At 35.8% G+C, this 21,047-nt stretch overlaps 1 pseudogene; it reads left to right on the forward strand.

Annotated features, from left to right (window-relative positions):
* Positions 1-1,151: 1,151 nt before the first annotated feature.
* LOC119510603 lies at positions 1,152-2,649 on the forward strand (annotated as a pseudogene).
* The last annotated feature ends 18,398 nt before the right edge of the window (positions 2,650-21,047 follow it).

Consider the following 21,047-nt stretch of genomic DNA (forward strand, 5'->3'; position numbering starts at 1 on the left):
GGCTGAATAATATTCTATGATGTGGATATACCATAATTTTGTTTATCCATCCATCCATTGATGGACATTTGGGTTGTTTACACCTTATGGCAGTTGTGAATAATGGTGCTATGAACACTGGGGTTCAAGTATCTTTTTGAGTCTGTGTTTTTAATTTGGAGTATTGGATATTCCACTCCACCTAGGAGTGGAATTGCTGGGTCATATGGTAATTCTATGTTCCTCTTTTTCAAGATTGTTTTGACTACTCAAGGTCCCTTTGAGAATTGGTTTCTCCATTTCTCAAAAAAAAAAGGCTGCTGGAATTTTGATAGTGTAGATCAAATGTGTAGATCACTTGTGTAGTATTGACATCTTGACAATATTAAATCTTCCAATCCATGAACACGGAATGTCTGGAGATTTATTTAGATCTTCTTTAATTTCTTTCAACAGTGTTTTGAAACAATGAAAACTCAATGTGCTTCTTGGTTAAATTTATTCCTAGATATTATAGATGCCATTGTAAATGGAATTATTTATTGCTTTTGAATTGTTCATTGCTGGTATATAGAAACAACTGATTTTTGTGTGTTCATCTTGTACACTGAAACTTTGCTGAATTTGTTTATTAGTTATAGTAGATTCCTTTTGGATTCTTTGGGATCTTAAATATGTAGGATCATGTTATGGTTTGAAGCTTTAGGTATTCTAAAAAAGTATATTCTTAAAGTTAATCCATTCCTATGGATGTGGACCCATTGTAAGCAGGATCTTTTGGTGAGTAGGATCTTTGAGATAAGACCCACCTCATTCAGGGTGGGTCTTAATCCTCTTACTGGAGTCCTTTATAAGAGAATGAAATTCAGACAGAGAGAGAAAGCCATAGAAGCAAGAAACTGAAAGCAATGAAACTTGGAAGAGAAGGGAGAGATCAGCAATTGCGACCATGTGCCTTGCCATGTGATTGAGGAGTCCAGGATCACCAGCAGCTGGTCTTCAGGAAGAAGGTATAATGTTGATGATGCCTTGATTTGGACATTTTCATGACATCAGAACTGTAAGCTTGCAAGCTAATAAATACCTGTTATAAAAGCCAATGCACTTTCTCGCAACAGGTTTGCTGCCAGAACACAGGTGCCGTGAAAACCATCGCTGATTCTTAAGCCAAAATGGGAAAGGAAAAGACTCATATCAACATTGTCGTTATTGGACACATAGATTCGGGCAAATCTACCACCACTGGACACCTGATCTACAAATGTGGTGGAATCAACAAAAGAACCATTGAAAATTTGAGAAGGAGGCTGCTGAGATGGGAAAGGAGTCCTTCAAGTATGCCTGGGTCTTGGATAAATTGAAAGCTGAACACAAGTGTGGTATCACCACTGGTATCTCCCTGTGGAAAACTGAGACCAGCAAGTACTATGTGACCATTATTGATGCCCCAGGACACAGAGACTTCATTAAAAACATGATTACAGGCACATCTCAGGCTGACTGTGCTGTCCTGATTGTTGCTGCTGGTGGTGGTGAATTTGAAGCTGCTATCTCCAAGAATGGGCAACCCATGAGCATGCCCTTCTGGCTTACACACTCGGTGTGAAACAACTAATTGTTGGTGTTAACAAAATGGATTCCACTGAGCTGCTCTACAGCCAGAAGAGAGATGAGGAAATAGTTAAGGAAGTCAGCACATACATTAAGAAAATTGGCTACAACCCTGACACAGTAGCATTTGTGCCAATTTCTTGTTGGAATGGTGACAACATGCTGGAGCCAAGTGCTAACATGCCTTGGTTCAAAGGATGGAAAGTCATCCATAAGGATGGCAATGCCAGTGGAACCAGGCTGCATGAAGCTCTGGATTGCATCCTGCCACCCACTCATCCAACTGACAAACCCTTGCATCTGCCTCTTCCGGATGTCTACAAAATTGGTGGTATTGGTGCTGTCCCTGTGGACTGGTGTTCTCAAACTGAGCATGGTGGTCACCTTTGCTCCAGTGAGTGTTAACACCTGAAGTAAAGTCTGTTGAGATGCACCATGAAGCTTTGAGTGAAGCTCTTCCTGGGGACAATGTGGGCTTCAATGTCAAGAACGTGTCTGTAAAAGATGTTCATCGTGGCAGTGTGGCTGGTGACAGCAAAAATGATCCATCAGTGGAAGCAGCTGGCTTCACTGCTCCAGTGATTATCCTGAACCATCCAGGCCAAATCAGTGCTGGCTATGCACCTGGGCTGGATTGTCACACAGCTCACATTGCTTGCAAGTTTGCTGAGCTGAGGGAGAAGATGGATCGTCGTGCTGGTAAGAAGCTGGAAGATGGCCCCAAATATCTGAAATCTGATGATGCTGCCATTGTTGATATGGTTCCTGGCAAGCCCATGTGTGTTGAGAGCTTCTCTGATTATCCTCCTCTGGGTTGTTTTGCTGTTCGGAATATGAGATAGACAGTTGCTCTGGGTGTCATCAAGGCAGTGGACAAGGCGGCTGCTGGAGCTGGCAAGGTCACCAAGTCTGCCCAGAAAGCTCAGAAGGCTAAATGAATATTACCTATAACACCTGCCACCCCAGTCTTAATCAGTGGTGGAAGAACTGTCTCAGAATTGTTCGTCTCAATTGGCTATTTAAGTTTAATAGTAAAAGACTGGTTAATGATAACAATGCATCATAAAACTTTCAGAAGGAACGGAATGTTTTGTGGACCATTTGTTTTTGTGTAGCAGTTTTAAGTTATTAGTTTTTAAAATCAGTACTTTTTAAATGGAAACAATGACCAAAAATCTTTCACAGAATTTTGAGACCCATTAAAACAAAGTTTAATGAGAAAAAAAAAAAAAAAAGCCAATGCATTTCATGGTACCTGCTTTGAGCAGCTTAGCAAACTAGAACATGTCATCTGGAAAAAAGGAGAGTTTTCCTTCCTCCTTTCCAATTTGGATGTCTTTTATTTCTTTTTCTTGTCTAATTGCTCTGGCTAGAACTTCCAGTACAATGTTGAATAGTCTAGATAAGGGTTTGACAATATTAGTTAACTTTTCAGAGAACCAACTTTTTGTTTCATTGATTCTATTCTTCTATTTTCTCTTTCATTTCTCTGCGCTCTAATCTTTATCATCTCCTTCCTGCTGCTAGCTTTGTGTTTAGTTTGCTCTTCTTTTTCTAGTTCCTCAAGTATAAAATTAGGTATTTGATTTGAGTTTTTTTTTTAATGAAAACGATTACAGCTATAAATTTCCCTCTGAACACTGCCTTCACTGCATCCCATAAGTTTTAGTATGTTTTTTCATTTTCATTCATCTCTGCATATTTTCAAATTTCCCTTGTGATTTCTTTTACCTAGTAGTTGTTTAAGAGTGTGTTGTTTAATATCCATGTATTTGTGAAATTTCCAGTTTTCTTTCTGTCATTGATTTCTAGCTTCATTTCATTGTGGTTGAAAAAGATAATTCATATGATTTCAGTCCTTTACATTTTTTGAGACTTGTTTCGTGGTCAACATGTGGTCTATTCTGGAGAATGCTCCATGTATACTTGGGAAGAATGAATATTGAACTGTTGGTGGAATGTTCTATAGATGGCTCTTAAGTCTAGTGTTTTATAGTGTTGCATTTCCTCATTGATCTTCTGTCTAAATGTTCTATCTATTACTGAAAATTATGTATTGAAGTCTACAACTATTATATATCTAAACTTTTAAACTTACTTATTTTTACATCATGTACTATCCCTTGAGAATAGAATCTTTATGTATACTACCTGCTCTGACAAGTTGTCATTGTCTCAAATTACTAATAATTATTACATCTTGCAAAAGATGTCTAATTGTCCTCTCTGACAAGTTTGTGAATGATTTCTCTAACTGTGTGGTTAGTTTTTAGCTGAATCATTCACCTTTGTTTGTCTGGCATTTTGGGTGCAGTGTTTCTCAATAAATGCTCCTTCGAAGTTCTGACAAGAGCCCCCTCTACCCTGGGCTAATATTTGAAGATTTATTTAGTTAAATAAATTCTCTTTACATTGCTATTCCCTTCAAGGATTTTATAATCCTAGGCCTTATCTTTCTCAGGCTTTATCTTTCCAAAATGAAAACTTAAGGTGTGTTTAGTCTATTCTTGTATAAATTAATTCAGATCTTGTTTCCTTATCTATAAAATAGAAATAATATTTATCTTATATGGTTATTATGGATATTAAATTTACTTAGATGGCTTGTGTAAATGGCTTATCATAGTGCCTGGCATATAGATAGGTACTGCTAGTATCCACATTTACAGATGAGGAAACTGAGGCAGGGAATCTAAGAAACTTGGGCAATGTTAGACAGATAGTAAGTTGGTCAGATTAGGAGTCAAATCCTGGCAGTCTATGTCCAGACTCCATGCTCTTAACAAATATACTAATATAGTAAAAGGAATTCTTATGTCAAGTATATAATGATGAATTTCATAGAGGCGCCAGTGGAAAAACCTATACTTTTGAATTTTTCTGATCTCCCTGATGGTTTTGTGGTGATCTGTCTATCTACTTTATCCCAGAATCCTTGGAAATAACCACCATAATATATTTACAAAGTTGCTGGTAAGCATTAGATGTGCCACTTCTGGACAAGAAGAGTATTCCTTTGTGGAAAGCTCATCCGCTCATTTGTGGCTTCAACCCATCTGTGCCTTGGTCTCATTAGCTCTAAGCTATGAACAATAGAGCTTCTGCATAGAAACAAACTTTGTTTTAAAATAAATGCATAGTTGATTTAATATAATAATACTACATACGAGAATGACTAACATAAGAAATGGCTAATCTTGATGAATATGTGGATCAATCATAATTCTCACACACTGCAGGTAGGAGTATCTTTTGACACAGCCACTTTGGATGGCTGTCTAGCATTATATATTAAAGCTAAACATATACTTTTTTGGTCCAAAAATTCTGTTTCTAAATATATAATCAACAAAATGCATAGGTATGTGCACCAAAAGAAAAGCACTAGAATGCTCATTGCAGTACTCTTTATAAAGGCCAAAATATTAGAAAAATTTTCCTGTCTTGACCTTTATATTAATGTTCTAGACAGTTGAATTTGGAATTTAACACTTTTGATTTGTTGCTTTGGGGAAAAATGTGTTAGAGTTCTCATATGACAGTGCTCCTAGCAACAGAACTCAGACTGTATCTATTCTGACAAAATAGTAAGTGCTAAGTATGGTAGTTTGAAGCCCTGTGTACCCCAGAAAAGGTCATGTTCTTTTAATCCATTCCTGTGGGTGTAGACCTATTGGTGGTAGGACCTTTTGATTAGGCTATTTCAGTTGAGATGTGACCCACCTCATTCAAGGTGGATCTTAATCCTCCTATTGGAGTCCTTTATAAGAGGATAAAAGAGACACAGAAGCAGAGAGAAAGAAAAGCTCACAGAAAAGGCCCCAGAGAAGCTGAGAGACAAGGAGACACACAGAGGCTCAGAAAGGAGGCCATTGAAGCCAGCAGACGGCGCCATGTGCCTGGCATGTGACAGTGGAGCCGAGGATTGCCAATAGCCCTTTCTTCAGGGAGACGGTATCTTCCTGTTGATGCCTTAATTTGGACATTTCATGGCCTTAGAACTGTAAACTGTTAAGCTAATGAATCCCCATTGTAAAAGCCAAACCATTTCTGGTATATTGCATTCCAGCAGCTTTAGCAACCCAAAATACTAAGTGTACTAAAATTCTAGAACATTTAGTGCTCTTCAAAACAAGAAAAAGTCAGGTACTGAAAAATAATTCAGATTGCCTATTTTCTTGGAGTTTTGCTAACAATACTTTGTGATCAATATTCAAGATGCAGAACTCAATCCTTATGATTGGCCTCGAGAGGTAAATATTCCATTTCTCTTGGGAACTCAAATTTAGCTATCATTTATTGGGAACTTACTTTGCAAAAAGCATCATTACAGATAGTTCACATTCCTTATTTAATTTAATGTTTATTGTAACCATGTGATGCAGATATTTATCACCATTATATAGGTAAGGAAACTGAAGCTGTTAAGATTGATTTGTCCACCTAGAATTCTGATGCCAAATCTAGGAGTCATATGACTCCCAGAGACTGTCTTCCCCTAGAAAATATCACTAAGAGGAAGGGAGTCTTATGCTGTGCTCACCAAGTTGGCATCCTGTGCCCTTAGATCAGCAGATGTAAAGCCAGAACAATCAGGTATGGAGAAAGGGATATGGGCCAGGGAAGGTTAAGGGAAGACAGAGTTTGCTAAGCATGTCCATTACTTTCTATTGAGGATGAGGTCTAGGCAAGCCACATGTAGACTAAGATTTTTTCTGAATCAGGCACAATTTTTACTACTTTAATACAAGAAAATTTAGTAGCCCTTTTTCATCTGCACAAAATTTTGATAAGGAGGAGCAAACCACAAAGCCCTTTTGTCCTATTGTTTTGACCTTGGCATTGCTAAAGAATGTGTTCATTTTTCTTTGTCAGAAGCTCTGTTGGAACCGAAGAGAGAAGGAACTGAATTCTGTAAACAAAGTTCAGAAAGACGCACTTTGGTTCCAGGAAAAGATTCACTTTGGCTCTAGACTCAGTATGGGTTGAATTGGCAGCTTCTGCGTCTTCTCTGGGAAGCCCCTGAGTAGCTTGGAGAACTGATGTTTCATAAAAGGGTAATTGCTGTCATTTGAAAGAATTAATGATGGGTTCTTCGGGTGATATTGTTAAAAGAAAAACATTTATTAAAGATTGGCCTGAGCATTTAAGGAAAAACTAGACCCAAGAGACAGTAGCAAAAGAAAAGAGAAGTGAACACAGTTCTCCCCCTGTTAAGGAAAGAGGGGGAAAGAAGGCTATTGGGATAACTGATATTTTATTCTCTGTGCCTTTCTCTTTAAAACAAAAATCAACTGGCAAGTGAGCAGTGGGGCCACTTAGGCTTGTATGAAATTTTCCTCAGATCTTTCAGGAACTTTAGCCCTACTGCTATTTTTACTTCCAAAAGTCATTCTGCGTGAATTAATTTATTAACTGCATGTGTCTAGGAAGCCTTTTCCTTATCTTCTATATCTCTATCTTTTAATGGAGCAATGACAAGACTTTGGTTTGAAAGCTCAGACTTCAGAGACTTTCAATCTCCTGCTAGACTCCACCACTATCCAAGTAACTACCATCAAAGCTGATGCCCAAAAAGTCTTCCCAGAGAGTGGTCATGGTTTCTGAATCTCACATCAGGGCCTATCATTTGACCACATGTTTTCCTGATTTGTGAATTAGATTATATTTGGTTGTCCATTTGATAAGAATTAATTTGAAGTGAACCAAATTGAAGTACATTAGGAGAGTAGCTGCTCAATAAATGATTGTTGAGTGAATGAATGGGCTTCCTACGTAAACCTGTCTAGGAATCTGAGAGAAGTAGTTGACATTGACTCTCCCTTGGTTGCCCAAGACTTGTCCCCACATGGGGATCTCTGGAGTTATTCCTTTAGAATTCCTGTAATTAAGGGGTCTTGAAAATATAACTAGCTGTTAGGAGAGGTTATAAACTAATGGCCCATGGGTCAAATCCATCCCCATATGTTTTGATTGACTTGCTCAGTCTTTTAAAAAATTGTAATTAAAATTTGCAAGTTAGGAGACTTGACTTAAAAATATAGACTCTGACTCTTCTTACACTAGGTCCATGATTCTCCACAACTTCACACAAGTGGAGCAGAATAGCAACTACGCACTGTAGACAAGGCATGAGCACTACACTTTACTGTGGTTCACATCTGCTGTTCTCATATGTTTCCCTGACACTAAGAGGAGTTGCCTTTAGTTATTTTATTTGCACTGTTTCTTTTTTTTTAGTAAACACATTTTTCTCTGTACTACAACCTTAGACTGATTGCTGGATATTTCCAGAAAAAAAAGGAAAAGAGCATATCCTTTTCTTTTAATAGGAAAGTATTTTTTAAAAATTAGTGATTTTTTTTTAATCTGTCTGGCCTTTATGGCATTTCAGTTTATAACTCTTGCTTTATTATCTTTGGCTATGATGGAGAAATGGCTTTTCCCCCCGTTGCTCCAAAAAAAAAAAAAAAAAAGAAAGAAAGAAAAATACTGTTGCCTACAAATCTCCTTTGTTCCTTTCTTTTCCCCAATCAGTGTTTATCTGAAAGATTATTTCATCAAACCCAGGGTATAAACTTATCAGAGACTACTGATGTGGGGGCAAAACAGTCATTCAAGCAGATGAGCCATGGGTCAATTCAGGTAGCAGTTCAGTTATGGATTGGGGCTCAACCAAGCTACAGACAGGCAAGAAGCCAAGGACTAGAGAACCACGATCTTACTGGAAGAGCCAAGACAGAGCTCAGGAAACTAGAAGGGAGAAAATGTTTGGACCCTGTGCCCTGCCTAGGTTTTAAGACTTCAATACACACAGGAGTTTGAGTCCAGGTTGTTGTTGTTTTGTTTTGTTTTGTTTTTGGCAATCAGTCTAACTCTCTCTTCTACCAGGTAACTTAATATAGACATAAAATGATTACTTTAGCAACTTTTCTTAGAGTAATCATTTTGTTAAAGTGTAATACACAGAGTGATCAGCTTAATGAAATCTTACAGGTGAGCAATCACCATATAACCAGCACCCAAATCAAGAAATAAAACATTACCAGCAACTTCATGCCCCTCAAGATACTAACCTTCCAAGGATAACCACTAGCCTAATATATAACACCATAGATTATATTTTCTTGTTTTTCAACTTTATACAAATTGTATAATAGAGTCTAAATTGGCTTCTCTCATTCAGTAATGTATTTGTGAAAATCATTCCTGTTGTTTCATGTATCATTGTTTTATTGCAATGGAATTACTATTCCATTGTTTGAATGGACCATAATTTATGTATTTATTCTACTCTTGATGAACATTTGAGTTGTTTCCATTTGGAGCTATTACAAATGCCCTACCATGCACAATTTTGTACGTGCTTTATGGTGACTATAGGTCTGCATTTCTTCTGGGTATATACTCAGTAATGAAATTGCTGGTGCATGGTGAATGCTCAGGTTCAGCTTTGCTAGATACTGTTATAATATTTCAAAGTGTTTATATATGAGCACATGAGAATTCTGGTTTGATCCACAATATCAACACTTGGGGTGGCTTGTCTTTTTCATTTCATCCAGTCATGTAATTGTGAAATGCTATTTAAATTGGTTTTAATTGATATTTCCCCCCTAACCTCTAGAGTTGAGTACCTTATCTTATGTTGATTGGACATTTGAATACCTCCTTTTGTAAAGTGTCTGTTCATGTCTTTTGTCCACTTCTTTCTATTGCATTATGTTTTTCTCTGTCTTAGTTTGCTAATGCTGTGGAATGCAAAACACCAGAGATGGACTTATAATGGCATTTGGGGGACACAATACATTCAAACCGGCACATTCTCCTATTCAGTTCTATGAGGTTTTATATATTCTTGATATGAGTCATTTTTTGGATATCTGTATTGTAAATATTCTCTCCCATTCTATGGCTTGTCTTTTCACTGTCTTAATATCTTTTCATGAACCGACATTCTTAATTATAATATAGTCCAATATACCTTTTTATTTATTTTGTGGCTAATGCTTTTTAGGGTATCCTGTTTAAGAAATCTTTGCTTACTTCAAGATCTTAAAGACATTCCCCTGTGTTTTAATCTAGAAGCTTTCTTTTTCTTCTGCAGGATAGTCTTAGTTATTCTTGCATCTGTGCAATTTTTACATATATTTTAGAAGGATCTTCTCAACTTCCACACATACATACTCACGCATGCACACACACATGCACACAGTTTGCTTGGAAATTAATTGGAGTTACATCAAATCTATAAGTCAATTTGGGGAGAAATGACATTTTTACAATATTGAATATCTTAATCCATGAGTATGGTTTTATTAGGACTTCAGCTTTCTCCAAAACTTGTTTATATTACGCATCATATTTTGATCTACCATCTGTCCATCTGGAATTTTTATTTACAGTGAGAAATGGGGGTCAAGATAGATTTTTTTCCATGTGGATATCCATTTTACTCAGCATCATTTATTATGTGGATTATCTTTTCCCTTTCCTCACTGCACTGTAGTAATAAAGTGACCATGTATGTGTGCACAGGTCTGTTTCTGGACTCTCAGTTGTGTTCTGTTGGTCTGTTGCCTATTCTTGCACAGTACCATACTGAAACAATTTTATTAGTTAGGGTTCTCTAGGGAAATAAAACTAATAGGAGATAATTGTAAATATTATGAGGTTTTTATAAGAATTTTCTCATGTGACTGTGGGAACAGGCAAATCCAAGATCTGTAGGGTAAGCTGCAAACTAGAAACTCCAATGAAGGTTTCTGATGAATTTCCCAGGAGAAGCTGGCTGAGCTGAAGTAGAGATAGAACGTCTCTCTTCTGACTGCTGAAATCATCACTTTTCCTTTTAAAGTCATCAACTGATTGGATGAGAGTTCTTTCATTGTTGAAGGCAGTCTCCTCTGTTGATTGAAGATGTATTCAGCCATAGATGCAATCAACTTACTAATGATTTAAGTCTATGAAATATCCTCACAGTAATAATCAGGCCAGTGCTTGCTTGACCAAACAACTGGATACCATAACCTGACCAAGTTAACACATGATCTTAACCATCCTACTATTTATTAAGTCTTTAATAAGCAATAAGTCTTCTTATCTAGTAGTGTAAGCCATCCAGCTTTGTTTTTCTTCTGCAGGATAGTCTTAGTTATTCTTGCATCTGTGCAATTTTTACATATTTTTTAGAAGGATCTTGTCAACTTCCACACATACATACTCACGCATGCACACACACACATGCACACAGTTTGCTTGGAATTTAATTGGAGTTACATCAAATCTATAAGTCAATTTGGGGAGAAACGACATTTTTACAATATTGAGTATCTTAATCCATGAGTATGGTTTTATTAGGACTTCAGCTTTCTCCAAAACTTGTTTATATTTCTTAAAAAGGCCACACCATTTCCCCAGGAAATTTAAGAGCAGATCACCGATCACATGGTTTTAACAGATGGCAAGGAAATCCTCCCTTTCCTTTGGAGGGAAATAGTATCTCTTCCAAGGCTGTTCGCTATAAAACATCCTTGAAAATACAACCAAGAACAAAAGGACAGTTGGTGCCTTGTCCAAAAGATGTCCAGAAATACAAGAGACCCTCGAAGAATTGTCTACTAGCTCCACTTAGCTCTGCCTGGAAATCAGGAAGAGCTTCCTAGAGTAACTAATTTTTTATTATACCTTCACTAAATAGAGAAATAGAAGGTAAGGCATTTTAGGAAGTGCAAACTTAGTGAGCAAAGACCCAGAAATAGAATGAGGAAAGTAAATGGACAATTTGATTCTACTCCAGAGTAAAGCATTTTTCTCAACTTCAAAGACTTGACCAAACTCTGATTATTATATCAAATTTATTTTTGCTATAAACTAATACCACAGTGATCACAGTGACATTTGTGAGACAAGTCATTGAGCTAGGGTATAAACAGGGCACAATCTTCTAGAAGAAATAAGCTTTGGTTTTTGGAGCCACACAGGTGAATTCCTGCCCCTCCATTCCTTACCTTCACCCCTGCAACTTTTCCAGACAGCGGTGCTATAGATATCTGAAATCAGCTCCCTTTCCTATGACTCTGGAGTCCTCAGATTTTTCAGCCTCTCCACATGTCATAATTTTTTAAAACTTTACTGTCTTGTTCTGGACATATCTGAAACATTCCTGAAGTGTCTCACCCAGAACTGGCCTAATTTTTAAATCTTAAAATTAAGTGATAGTCATAAGTCCATCTTTTAAATTCCTGTGTATCTGAATGACTAAAACTATTGATTGTTTCTGGTACTGCTAGAATTGATATCACCAAAGCAATCAACTGAGCAGTAAAAATGTACATTAGTATTTTACATACATTGTTTTCCAGCTGACCTGGGCCTGGCAAGGAAGGCGTTGACCAATTTGGAGAAGACAATTCTTGGTAGCCTGACAATCCTTCCTGAATTGGGGTTGAAGGACCATCTGAATCAACATAAAGGGAGAGGTGGGGGGAGAAGTTGTGACTGTGAAATGTAAATTCTGGACAACACTACTTACAAATTAGTTTCCCTGCAGTGAGGTCTGGGGAATCTGCATTTTAGACAGATATTTTTTTCTAATATTTAGGAATTTTCTGCTTAAGAAGATCCTTAAGAAATGAGTTATTTTGTCCTGAAGGAGTTAATAGACTTCCCTGAAGACCCAACACACTTCCCAGCCCCTGGGAGGGATTTCCCACGCATTCCTGCCAGTATCTGTCCAATAACCCCTCAGAGGAAAGGATCATTCATTCCCCTTATCTCACCATTGGGGGGTGGGGTGGGAACAGAAATTACATTTCTTCTTGTTCCTGAAGGTGACCCATTTGAGTGATCTATACTACAGTCAACATTTATGCAGCCTGAAAGTAGTAATCCTCAGAAGAAAGTCCAAGAGGGTTGTTGGGCTGTGTGCAAAGTACTGACGTCATAGAGGTAAACAATACACAGTGTGTTTGAATGTCTAGAGAAAGATCCTAACGATAAAATGGTGGACATGTCCCAAAAATACACATTGATGTAAGTCGTTTGAAGGAAATAAATGGGCTGTAGTGAGAGAAAGAATAAAAGATAAATTCAGTTTATTTTCTTTCAAAGATAAAGTAAAAGATGTTTTGTGAATCCCAACAAAGAAAAACACTAAATCTGTGGGAAACTCAAAGATAGGCACATGCTTACAATATGCTATAGAATAAACATGTTACATTATACATGATTACATTTAATACATTATGACTTCACAGTATCCTTATAGGACAGATACTATTACATATGTTTAATTGATGAAGAAACTGAGACTCAGAAAGTTTAAGTCATTTATTTATCTACTCAACAAACGTTTATGGAGCACTTACTGGGCATAGAATTAGTAGGTGAACTGTGATTCCAAGCCAGGCCTCTGACTTCAGAGTGCTGACTTACTGTGGTTTCTGCTGTCAGGTTGCTCATGCCATGGTTACAAAATTTACACATGTGAAAAGATAAGTTACAATACACTGATGAACCAAAGTATAAGAGCTATCCCCAAATAAAATATTGAGGACCTGAAAAAGCTTCCTACAGAAGTATGAACTGGAGTTAGGTTTTTAAATATGGGATTTAGAAATTAATAGCATTTAGGAATAGGGAGCACATGCTCTGAGTTAATACAGGAAGTAAAAAAATACTGATTACATATGTTATAAAACCTTTTTTCTCAATCAAGGTAATTATGTATTTATTGAAGTTCTATAAATGTGCATGACTTCCTAAATCACTGAAGTCTGAGTCTCCAAAATTGTTAAGAAGACAAAAGCCCTTGCTAAAGAACTCATAACCCTGTTAGGAAGATAGGATATGAAATGATAAAATGATGAGTGATAAAACCAGAGACTTTAGGAAGTTACATTATTAAACTGCTCAACTGTCTAGATTAAGGAATATGACAGTAAATGATAAAGTGGTGGTGGTTTAGACAGTAAGAGCCAAAGGAATTAGATGCAAAGTAAATTTGACCTCTTGGTGATTTTGGAAATTCCAGGAAGAAAAAAAAAAACAAAACTACTGGGGATAAATTAGCGTGTTTGCATGTGCATATTTGTGTTTTTCCAGGAAGAGTAAACCCAAGGTTGTGTTCCAGTCTTTCTATATTCTTTTGAAGTAAATTATTTCCTGAATCAAAGAGGAAACTCGTGTGATATATTCCCCTCCTCTTAATGACAGATTTCTATCAAATTCCTATTTCTTTGAGTTTTATACTGTAATAGTCATTATTCTTTTCCTGAAGCTGTAAATCTTTACTTCCTATTTGATTTAAGACATAATTATAAAGTCTTAGAATTGAATTTTTACGTATTTTATAGTGTTTTTTGCCTGACCTACATTTAAAAAAATACTATTTTAAAAAAGCTGAAAAGAAATATGACAAATTGCTAATATTTATTATACGTAGGTAGTAATCATATGAATGTTTGTTATATTACATTTTAAAATGTCAAAATTAGAAACAAGCTTTTTTGCCAGTTACAGTTCTCCCAAGTTTCTGGCACCAGGAACACTGCTCACAGCTACATATAGCTGCACCAGCCTTAATAAAGAAGCAAACTGTAAGATGACTTAAATCCAACACAGCAAAGAAGAGGAAGGTGAAAAGAGTCAGCTAGGACTAACAACCACAAAACTTTTAATATAAAAGAGAATACATGGCTCTATCTGCAGTTTAACCAAATCAAATCGTTTTAGAAGTAAAATGCACCACCCAGAGAACAAAAGAAGAAATAAGTATAATTTGACACTTAGATACCCCTTTTCCCCTTCTCCCTCGAATGCTTCCAAACACATAAATCTTCATGGAGGTATTTATATTTCAAGTTTAGAAAAGCCTTTAGGAACCTAAAAAAATAAAATGACAGACTTCCTGCATTATAGTTCAGACGCACAGCCTCTGAATCAATATCGAATCATAGCATATATGTTCCCCTCCTATTTAAGCAGCTAGACCTAGACTTACATCAGGATCAGTGGATGTTTTTCCAATTTTTGGAAGATTTGTGTTTGGAGGGAAATGGAGCCTTTTTTAAAATTAGACTTTATTTTTGAGAACAGTTTTAAATTTACAGAAGAGTTGTGAAAACAGTACAGAGTTTCCATCTACCCTTGCACCCAGTTTCCTCTATTTTTAACATCTTATATCGGTGTGGTTCATTTGTTAAAATTAATGAACCAATACTGATATATTGTTATTAACTAAAGTCCACACTTTATTCACATGTCCTTGGTTTTTCCTAATGTTCTTAATCTGTTCCTCGATTCCATCTGGGATGCCACATTATATTTTGTTGTCAAGTCTCCTTAGCTTCTCTTGGTTGGGACAGTTTCTCAGAAGTCCCTTGTTTTTTTAATGACCTTGACAATTTTGAGGGGTACTGCTCAGATATTTTGTTGCATGTCCCACGAGGGGATTTGTTTGATCTTTTTCAAATGATTAGGCTGGGGTTACGGGATTGGGAAGGAAGATCACACAAGTGTCATTTTCATCACTTCCTAAGAAGAATTCATGCTGTGACTGTTGATGTTGACCTTGATTGCCTAGCTGAGGTAGTGTGTGTCAGGTTTCACTACTGTAAAGTTACTCTTTTATCCCTCTTTCTATATTGTACTCTCTGGAAGGAAGTTACTGTGCAGCTCAATCTTAAAGAGTAGAGAGTTATGTTCTTCCCCCTTGAAGGAGTACCTACAGAAATATTTAAAATTCTTCTACATGGAAGATTTATCCCTTATTCCCTATTTATTAATTTATTTACATCAGTGTGGGCAGATGGAGATATATTTTATATTTTGAGTTGTAATTCAATTCTACTTTGCACAAATTATTCCAGTTTTGGCCATTGGGAGCTCTTTTATTTAGCTCCTGCCAGGCATTTTTTTTAAAACCTAAGTCCGACTATCTCATATAGCATTTAGAATATTGTATACAAGATTTTTAAAATGTCACTTTGATTGGCCTCCCCATTATGTTCAGATTTCTTCAGTTCCTCCCTCTGTCTTCTATATAAAGTCTAAACACTGGCAGTATTCAAGACTTTGAATAATCTTTCCTCAGTACCTCTGCCTGCCAGTGAATTGATATATTGGCAATCCTCAACTTGTAACATAATCTTCAATCAAACATCGTTTTTCATCATTTCTTCAATGTTGCTCTCTCATGTTGCTCCATCATTGCTTACACTAAACATCATGAATGCCTTTCCTTTTCCAGTGTGATATTTCAAAATCATCCAATATTGGGGGCCCAACCCAAATTCCACTTTTTAAATGTGTTCCTGTTTGCCCAGTACTACATAAGTATGATCTTTGAACCTCTGTAACATTTTTAACTTCCTTTCTGATGATTATCATTTCTTTCACAGTATTACAGTTCTTTGTGTGCATGTCTTTTCTCCCCACACATCTATGCATTTGTTGAAAAATGACAGTGAGCTAAGCATTTGTATATTCTCATTTTCATTTGATCGGTACTAAATTGTTTTGTTGACATGTTGAATGAATGAATTAGTAGTTTACTTTCAATAAATAATTATTCAAATAAAAAAGTCACTTTGTTGAGATTATAAAAGTAATATATGCTTATTTGAAAAAATTAAGTAATCCAAATACAAAAAATTTAATAAAGCATAAAAAATTAAAAATCACACAATACACACAGAATATTCTAGCATATTACTGTATAGTTTTTATATGTATATTTAGGGATCTTACTGATTATTAAAGATTACTTAGCAGATTCTCTGGTCCTCAAAGAAATACAATTTTAAAAAGGCCTTGGTGAAAATGAATATTGGCTTCTGAATGGTTTATTAGTGTATTCCCAATTAAAAAAGGGAATAGAGTAGGCAATGACAAATCATTTAATATAATGTTTTTATTATAAAGAAATAATTTTACAAGTCCTTGACAAAGAAAATGGTTATTATTTTACTCTGTACATCTTTTTCCTTTGTAATTTATACAAACTAGTGCCTGAGCATATATAGTGAAGCCACTGTTGACGTGCAACTACTTCACAGGACATCACCCATAGGGTTATTATAATATTTCTTTAAAAATGTTAAGAAATTCCTTCTATTAATGGGATGATGAATGTGATGCAGAAAACACATTTCAATACTGAGAATAAAGCAGAAGCAGAAGATAAACAGCTGAAGGAGACATGCATAGCCAAGCATTGGCCTCCAAACTCCAGAATCAAGAATAGTTTTAAACAGATGATGAAGAAAGGACCTGCAATTCATTTATATCCTTATGTTCCCATTCTTGAGTCCTATTACTTTGAGTCTTCTCTTTGCTATTAAAATTCCATCTTTAAACCAATTTTTTCCTCTAAGAAGGGTATATGGTTCTTATATTTTTTGAGTACTTGCCAGATTCACTCAGATTATCCTCATGTTGCTGTCATAGGTGAAAGACAATTTACCAGGGAATAGAAAGTGTAGGATATTATTATTTCTTTCCATTGTCTTGAGAATTTAGGGTTGATGAGGCCAGCCTGATCTTTTATCCTTTTTAGTTAGTAAAAATTTTCCTTCTGTCTGGATGTGCATCCTTTTAATATGTAAAATTTGCCAGCACATATTTAAAATGGAAGTTCTCTTTATTGCTTTTTCTTTGAACGCTGTTAATCCTGCAAATTCAGCTTTTTCCCCAACTTGGGAAAGTTTAATTCAGTCATGTAAACTCCTCCGTTGATTCCAGTTGTGACAGTTTCTGACTTGGAATCCCTATACTTACTAAGTTGGAACTTCAGTCTCTGACCTTCATATGGTTAGTTTATGTCTTCATGAAGGAGCTTTCAAGTTTAAATAGACTGTTTAAAAATACTTGGGTTTTTAATATTCAATTTAAAGTAAAAAAAAATAGAAACCTATTTTTTCGTAAACCTTTATATTCTGTATCAATCATAAATTTATAGATTGAGTAAATGTTACATAAAATAGCAACTATCACTTCCAGGGGAAGCTTTGATTTTAATGGCAAACGACCCCAATTTAAACCAACTAAACTATATACAAACTTAGTATATTACATTCTTTAAAGCTTTCAAAATCAATTTATAATTATTAAGTTCAGTTTTCTGGTTAAATACTTCGAAACTCAGACTCAGCAAATGTGCAACTCTATCGGCTTCGTCACAAGTACTTAATCATTGCATGTCTAATAAATTAACTTACATAATTAATCTCAAATTACCTTAAACTTTCCAATACTGTTTACATATTTTTGGTGAATTATTTTATACCATTCAATTTAAATCCAGCTAAAGTTAATTATATAGTTTATGAGGAATCACAAGGCTCATATGTCAGAATCTCTTAAACATTGCAATTACTTTAAATTCAAATGCTGAGAGAGTCCCCCACTGGTTACAGAATTATTCTTAAACCCAACTACAAATGATAAATCTACAAGCTAGATGTTTCATCATCTCTTAATTTATATTAATTTGCCAAGGATAAAGGTCATTTATAGTAAGGCCAGCAGAGACAGCCTATTAGGATGAGGTTACCTGATAGGATGAACTAAGCTTACTTTCTAGGTGAAATGAAGTTACCCTCTCAAGCAGATTGTGGTTTCTGGATTGACACTGATAATTTTAGTAAGTTATTTATCAGTCAAAGATATGAGGCCAGCACGAAGAGGGCTACATAATTCCAAGGTGTGTCTCTGAGCCTTAGATGGAAACACTAAGCTCCCTTCATCCTGTTGGCGTGATTATGAAGATGATGGTAGATTCCAAGTTAATGCTCATCATATGGGATTAGTTTTTAAAACTCTGACCCCTTCGTATTTTTCAAGTATACCTTCACATCAACTTCTTTCAAAATGATATGATATGGTTAGATGATATGCTATAACTCCCAGCTAGGTTTTTTATTAATTGATTAAACAAACCTATTTAATATCTGAGTGTATTAACTATAATTCTAAGATCATTTTTTCCATATTTTTTACTGTGTAACATAACACATATACATAGAAGTGATAAATTTCCAGGTGCATTTAACAAGTAGTTAGAGAGCAAATTTCAAAGAATGTTAAGGGTTACAGTTCCTTATTGTGAAATATAACATATACGCAAAAAGATAACTTTCAAAAGTACAATTTAACAAGTAGTTACAAAGGAAATTTCCAAAAATGTTATAAGTTACAGTACCATAGTTTGTTATTTCTTTATTGTGAAATATAATATATATACAAAAAGGTGATAACTTTCAAATTACAATTTAAGAAGTAGCTATAGAGCAAATTTCAAAGAATGTTATGGATTGCAGTTCCACCATTTCAGTTCTTTTCTTCTAGATTTTCTAATACCCTAGCAACTAAGAAAAAGAAAATTATATAGAGATTCAGTAGTCATAATCCTTTATTAAAGTACATCTTGTCTGCTGCTTGCCCTTCCTCTACTTTAATACTTTCCTGATCTTCATAGATATCTAGGAAGTGACTACCCTAAATTTTTCATGTTGAAAAGGGGTGTCAACATTATGGGAAAAAGGGACACATTGGGTTGATGTTCTTGAAGAGGCTATTGCCTCTGGGTTTAGGGACTTAGCTGGCATAGGAGCACTCTGGAGGATTTAAGTTTCTGACTTAAATAAACTTAGTGAGTGAAACTGTTATAGAGTCTCAGAAAGGGATCCGGGTATTCTTTAGGGTTTTCAGGACTATTGTTGACTTGGGCGTATCATACTGTGTCCATTTGACATATCTAGCTGAAGCTTGCATAGGAGAAACCTCCAGGACAGCCTCTCGACTTGATTTGAAATCTCTTAGCCACTGAAATCTTATTTTGTTGCCTTTCTTTTCTCCCTTTTGGTCAAAAAGGCAAATATTTGTAATCTTCTCCTTTTGTCTTTTTCAAATCCCTTTTTCCTTTACCTGTACATTCAGGGCAAATTTACGTTCCTTTTTCCTGTATTTGATTTTTCTTCATTGGAATTAGATTATTTTAAATTAAATATGCATTATAAAACTTCCCCTGTTATCTGAAGCTATCAAACTGCGACCCAGAACCCTTGAATCTTGAAGACAATTGTATAAAAATGTAGCTTATGAGGGGTGACAATGTGATTGGGAAAGCCATATGGACCACACTCCCCTTTGTCCAGTGTATGGATGGATGAGTAGAAAAATGGGGGAGGGGGGGAGGGAAGAGCCACCAGTGTTCTTTTTTACTGTAATTATTCTTTTTCACTTTAATTTTTATTCTTATTATTTTTGTGTGTGTAGTAATGAAAATGTTCAGGAATTGATTTCGGTGGTGGACGCACAGCTATGTGGCAGTACTGTGAACAATTGAATGTATGCTTTGTATGACTGCATGGTGTGTGAATATATCTCAGTGGAATTGAATTAAAAAAAAAAAAACTTCCCCTGACCCATATGCATTATGAAATAATTTTATAAAATAGCCACTTCTCACTAATGCTTGATGAATTTTTTTTAGTTGAATCACAAAAAGGGTCCAGTAAGCCCTCTTTTAAGGTTGGAGTTGTATTTTCCTTGGGGAACTAGCAACATTGGATTTAAATACATTAACATTGAGTGTATGAGGTATGATTATTGTGGAAATGACTCCCTCTGATCTGAGGCTAGGTCATAAAAGCAGTGCATCTTCTGCTTGGTTCTCTTGGAGTGCTTGCTCTTGGGACCCAATTACCAAGCAGTAAAGAAGGTAAGAAGAGATATTGAGAGGTCGAATGTTGCTTTTCTGGCCATAGCCCCAGCTGAGATCCTAGGTGACAGCTACCCTCAACCACTTTACAGGGGAGTGAGGGAGTGAGTCCTCTTATGATTTCAGCTGCACCAGTTTATGCTGCATGGAACAGAGACAAGTTGTCCCCCACCCCCCAATTCTTGCCTAAATTGCAGATTTGTAAGCAAAATAAGTGATTGCTATTGTTTTGTTTTGTTTTTATTGGAAAAAAATTATATTTTAGAAGAACTCACTACATAAGGTGACAGAATTCCAAAATCAAATTACATGAAAATATACATCACAATTTCTTTGTACAATAGGTGAGAAAAATCTGCAGTGTAGAATAGAGGCAAAGAATTAGGAAGGGCCAAGGAAAGGGGTATGAAGGTAAATAGCATTTTTAATAGCAAACCCAGAAGCTAAGTAGAAAGCCTATAGCTCTGCATGCTTTATTTATCCAACCTTAACATTAGGCAACTGGAGGGCAAAAATGAAACCAAATTAGAATATTGTATTGTTTGGGCTAAATTTCAGTAAACTGAATTCAGAACCAATGCTTTTTTGTTCTCAGGGGTAATGATGGGTTCAAGAGCTCTCAACAGCCAAAAATGTTATTGCTACATCCAATCCAAGAGATGAGTGCAAATAGATTACGAAAAGGACGAAGCACCTAATGATGACCATTCTTCCAAAGTCATCATAAAAATCA

The sequence above is a fragment of the Choloepus didactylus genome, chromosome 15, assembly GCF_015220235.1.
Source record: "Choloepus didactylus isolate mChoDid1 chromosome 15, mChoDid1.pri, whole genome shotgun sequence".
NCBI classification, from domain to species: Eukaryota; Metazoa; Chordata; class Mammalia; order Pilosa; family Megalonychidae; genus Choloepus; species Choloepus didactylus.